This window comes from Callorhinus ursinus, unplaced genomic scaffold (assembly GCF_003265705.2).
Source record: "Callorhinus ursinus isolate GAN/ISIS: 27379988/994484 unplaced genomic scaffold, GSC_fseal_2.0 scaffold12, whole genome shotgun sequence".
NCBI lineage: Eukaryota > Metazoa > Chordata > Mammalia > Carnivora > Otariidae > Callorhinus > Callorhinus ursinus.
The window spans coordinates 42376067-42381898 of NW_027397074.1; the positions used below are offsets into that span (position 1 = coordinate 42376067).

A 5832-nucleotide genomic window follows, 5' to 3' on the forward strand; every position below is an offset into this window, starting at 1 on the left:
AAGGGCTCTGTGTTGGAAACCCAGGTAGGCCCCCAGTAATAAATACATTTATTGCTTGGACAGTAAAAAGTACTGGAGAGTTTAAAATAAATTCAGAGTTATTTAAACTTAATTTATGACCAGGAAAATAAACCCTCTCTTCCACCATTAATGTTTTTTATCTGGGCCATCAAATGTCACACACTACTGATTTTGGATGTAAGGTCACTGGAAACAACATATCAGAGGTGTCAGCACAACAAATCAAGTGAAATTCCCTTAAAAATAAAAACGTCAGGAGTAAAATAATAGACAATAGTTATTTCATACTATGAGAGACTTGTCATATATCAAAGGGTTCACCTTTTTCTACCTTTATGATGTATCGCTTTGAACACGAAATATACTTCTGTTTAACAGATAAAGTAAAGAAAACAAGCATCAGAACGCCCAAGATAAGAATGATGACATATAATAAAACTATCTGGGGCACATTAACATTAGAATGCAGACTGCTGAATATATCAAAAGACGAACAATGACCCCGCATATATGCAGATCTTCTGTCCGGCATGTGGGTGATTTTAAGGGGTCATCCTAAAGGTCACCTAAAATGGTGTCTTTGGAATCAGAATACAAATTACGGTGGGTTTTGGTAAGGAAATAAAGAACGTCTGAGGGCTTGCAGAGCTGATCTAGTCCTACACAGAAGTCCAAATCCTGAAGCAATCCTCTGGTCTTTTATCCACGGACTGAAAAGAGAGAAGCAAGTGTCCATCTGCCGGGAAGAGATGAAAGATAAAGCTGACTTGGAGCGGACAGGTTCTTTATGATCCTGATGTTAAACACCTGACAGGCAGTGGCATTTGCCATAATGCGCCGTTGCTAAATGCATTAACTCCTGGCAGAGTCAATTCACCCAGGATTATACTTTATGCAAAAGCATCTGACTAAAAGGGTTATCAAAGCCTCAGGTAAAAATGACTTTGTTTCATCCTTGTGACATATCATAACAGCAATTTTCTAGGACGTTAAAGGTAAAATCTCACTTCCTGATTCAAGGACTCATAATCTGGTGGATGAAATGGCTCGGGGGAAGGATAAAGGAGTATAGAGCCATTCACATATAAGCACAAATTTCACCCAAGATGGTAGTGAGCAGTTAGAGAAAAGCAATAATACTTTAGTTGAAGCCTCCCCAAGTCCTTTTATCGTTGGGAGTGGGGGACGGGGGAGAGGAGGTCATGTCTGCCAGCCGATAACACGTGGAGGGGGCGTGGACAAAGCAGTGCTATCACTCTGTAAGCTTTCCACCAGGGTCACACCACTGGAGCCCTGCATTCCAGAAGGATGAAGTATGGTCGACTCCGTAACGGAGCATCCTTCCCCGCTATGGTGACTATAGAACTTGGGTGATGAAATGGAACGCAAAAGTCTTGAGACTCTATCTCCCTTCAGGTGATAGAGGAGGAAGCGGGCTCAATCCCAGGAGGAAAGTGCTTGGGGACGGAGCAAGGTGGGATCCCCCACTATGGTGCCTGGCTCTGGCCAAGCCACTTGTGTGAATGTCACACACAAGCCCCACACATGTGAAGCGGCTGTTGCGACTGGGAGGCAGACTCCCCAAAATGATCTCCATTCACCCTGGACTTAACATGTATGTGATCCTAGTGAGCCACTGAATTCTCCGCACCTCAGTTTCCCCATGAAGCTACTTGATATCCGTGCCCATCAACTTTTCAGAACACGTCTATGAACTTGGGCCTCTGAGGAGGACACCACGTCTCCCTGTAGAAGCCAGCAGTCAGAAATCCAGACAGCCTAAATTGAAACCTGGCTCTGCATAAGATGCTGAACTTTTCTAAATCCTTATCCACAAAACAGGGATGGGAATAATAATACTTACCTGCTGTGGTAATGTGGGAATGAAATGAAAAGCTCTCAGGACCACAGAGTGTGCATTTAAACAACAGAGAATGAGTCCCTTGCCGCAGAAAGCTGTTGGCCTCAGGGGTCCTGGCCCACCATTGTCCTGCTACCCAGCATGACGGCTTTCCCCTGCAGACACAGGACCTGAGTTGACTACGAGTGTGGGACGGAATGGCGTGATTCCAGGAATGCAAGCCCCCTAACAGCCCACGGCTTCCCTGCTCCACCCTGTTATCCTTTGAGCAATCTGCTCAAATGATGGATGGTTCCTCTGGTCAAGATGAGTTTTGATTCAGAGTCACACTGTGAGAGACAAGAGCCCAATGCCAGCCAGCACCCTATTTATTTGTGGATTTGGCTTATTAGAGACAAATGATGCTGAGGCAGTTCTGTGGGCATCAAATGAATTATTTATACATCCACTTAAATTGTTTTATTGGAAGACTCAAATTCGTTTAACTCTTGAGTTTTCAGCGTGGTGTGTGAGAATCCTATTGAGCGCTTTCTAATCACTTTCTAATTTTACTTTGGGGTGCCACCTTGAAAATCCATGGGCATTAAGATGACACAACAAGGAGACGTCCACACCTCAAGGCTTTATAAAGAAAAAAAAAAATCAAAACCAAACTTAGGTTTGAGAAAACCTCCACTTGTATAAAATGTTTATTGGGAATCTGTTTTTGAACCAATTAGACCTTTGGAAGTCTAGAGTGAAAGATATTTAAAATAAAATGTAATGATATGGCACTTTTTTTCATTTTCCCTAACTTTAAGGGAAGCTTTTTCTTCCTTCAGGCACGCAATTTCACTCAAAAGTAATTGCCAAGCCTGCCTCATTCTATTACTTGTAAATGCAACATAATTAGAGACACATTCAGTTCATTACTAGCTTGAATCTTTGCCCAGCTTTTTTTTTAGCCTGTTGTCTTTTCAAAACACTTTATTAAAACTTGTTTTAGTATCTCACTCTTTAAAGGAAAATAATAACTCCCAAGTACATTTTATAGGAATTGCTCAAAATACAGGACCCAATGCCAGAAACTAATAAAATCAAATCACAAAACTTACATCAGAAGCCTGCCATCAATTGCTACAGAGCAGCTTGGCCATGTTTGACCTGGTAATTGAAATTCGTGCACTCTAACACATAATTTCACTGGAGAAACTGTCACCAGATCTTGCAATTTAAAAACTATGTTCTTATTCCATTGACTGTAATACAATTTAGCCCCTAAATATCCTTTTTCCTCTGAAGAACTCCAAACACTTTCTGGTCATATTACCCAAAGCATCAGCCTTGTGGGCATTTATTAGTCCTGTTTTATAGAGCAAGATGCTTGAATGGGGAAAGGTTTTCAGGCCAGGCTGTTGAGATAAAGAGTTTTGACCTTGATGCTTCAAAGAGGTGCGTTAGTCCTGGGGAGAGGAAATTTCAGGAGAGGAGGCCCTGGTGAGAGGGTGAGTCTTCGTTGACACCTGCAACCCAGAGTTGGGTCATCAGGCTTCATGGTTCAGGTTGTTAAATGGCCTGCAAGTTTGAAAGCTTGAGCAAATGAGCCTGTGGGTTTGCATGAAGCACAAAAACCCTGGCTATTTTCAACAGGAGCCCCTCAGAGAGCACGGAAGCAAAGCGGGCAGGTCCTCCTGGAACCAAGAGCCAGGAACGAGAAGCTGGCCTGGTGGAAAAGAGAGGGCTGCTCCAGGTCACCTTATTACCTGACAAGCTGAGTGCCTGCCAGGTAGAAAAGGACAGTTGACATCACAGTCTAGACAAGACCATTTCTGGGGACTCACTTGTTAAATCTGCTGTTATTTCAAATGCTACATTCTGTAGGGGGTGGGGGTGCTTCAAATAGCTTATTTTAAAAACCTACCCATAAAAACCAAAGCATGAAGATTTGCCTCCTGGAACCTGGAAGGTGTTTCTCTGATTGAGTCACACTGTGTGGATTAGGCTGTCTTAGAACATTGGCTTCCTGGGTCCCTAGCATTTGAGCATTGAGGTATGAGAATGGTGACTCTGGCCACTAGGTAAAGAAATCGAAGCTGAGGTGTGTTGCTGGTCATTTTCTTAATTTTCAATTAGGATAACTGGTCACTATCTTAATGTCAAATGAAATACAGAAATTTGGGCCATACAGACTAGTTTTCTATCCTAGGATCCAAGGCTTTTACTTGTCTAGGAAGGGAAGGGTCCTTCATGAAGAAATAAGCATTTCCTCATTCTTCTGGGTTTTATCAGTGGAAAGTATGGGATCCAGTACTCAATAAGATATTCTGACCTGAACAACACACGACCCTGGGATCAAGACCTGAACTGAGATCAAGAGTTGGATGTTAACCAACTGAGCTACCCAGGCGCCCCAACACATTTTATTTTTGATAAATCCAATTCCAGTCAAAATCTCAATAAGTCACTTTGTGGATATTGACAAACAGATGCTAAGGTTTATATGGAGAGCCAAAAGACCCAGAATAGCCAACACAATATCGAAGACAAAGTTGGAGGACTGGCACTCTCCACCTTCAACACCTCTATAGAGCTACAGTAATCAACACAGTGGTGTGTTGGCAAAAGAAGAGACAAATACGATAGATCGATGGTACTCAGGAGAAAGTACAGAACTATAGTCAACAGTATAGTACACAAATATAGCCAACTCATCTTTGACAGAGCAAAGGTAATTCAATAGAAAAAAAAAAAAAACTTTCCAACCAATGGTTTAAACAACTGGAGAGCTACATGCAAAAAAAAAAAAAAAAAAAAAAAAGAATCTAAGCACTGACCTTCTATCCTTCACAAAAATTAACTCTAAATGGATGAGGGACCTAAATGCAAATTATAAAACTTTCAGAAAATAACATAGGGAAAAAAATCTAGGTGAGGTTTTAACAATGAGTTTTTAGATACAATACTAAAAACATGATCCATGAAAAAGAAAAATTTGATCAGTTAAATTTCATTAAAGTTAAAAACTTGTGCTCTGTTAAAGGCATTGTAAAGAAAATGGGGGGAAAGCCACAAACGGGGAGAAAAGCCACAAACGGGGAGAAAATCTTTTCAAAACACTTATCTGATAAAGTCTTACATCTGGAATATAGAAAGAACACTTAATGCTCAACAATAAGAAAACAACCCAATTAAGAAGAAAAAAATATGAACAGGCACCTCACCAAAGAACATATAAAAATGGCAAATAAGTGTATGAAAATATGCTCAACATCACCTGTCTTGGGAGAATTCTAAGATAAAATAACAATGAGATACAACTGCACACCTATTAAAATGACTAAAATCCAGAATATTGACAACCTCAAATGTTGGCAAGGACATGGCACCATGGAAATTCTCACTCATTGCAAACGGTACAGCCACTGTGGAAGACAGTCTATTAGTTCCTTAAAAGTTAAACTCTTACCATACGATCCAGAGATTGTGCTCATTTGCTGAAATAAGCTGAAAACTTATGTCCACACAAAAACCTGAACACAGATGTTTATAGTAGCTTTACTAAGGGTTGCCAAAAATTGGAAGCAACCAAGATGTCCTTGAATATAAATGAATAAACAAACTAAGGTACATCCATACAATAGAATACTATTTAGGAAGAAAAAGAAATGAGCTGGGGGTGCCTGGGTGGTGCATTGGTCAAGCATCTGATTCTTGGTTTTGGCTCAGATGGTGCTCTCATGGGTCGTGGGATGGAGTCCCATATTGGGCTCCGCCCTCAGTGGGGAGTCTGCTTGAAAGACTCCCTCCCTCTGCCCCTCCCTCTGCTCGTGCTCTCTCTCTCTCTCAAAATAAATAAATAAATCTTAAAAGAGAGAGAGAAATGAGCTATCAAGCCATGACAAGACATGAAGCAAAGGCCTATTACTAAGTAAAAGAAGGCAGTGTGAAAGACCTAAATATTGTAATATTCC

General features: G+C 41.0%; 1 long non-coding RNA gene across 1 annotated transcript; it reads right to left on the minus strand.

The window, feature by feature from the left end:
• Positions 1 to 435: 435 nt before the first annotated feature.
• LOC141373875 (uncharacterized) lies at positions 436 to 1868 on the minus strand. The gene is made up of 2 exons (XR_012380259.1): positions 1162 to 1868; positions 436 to 757 (listed from the first exon to the last, which is right to left on the minus strand). It is a non-coding gene; the product is annotated as an uncharacterized lncRNA (long non-coding RNA).
• Between the last annotated feature and the right edge of the window lie 3964 nt (positions 1869 to 5832).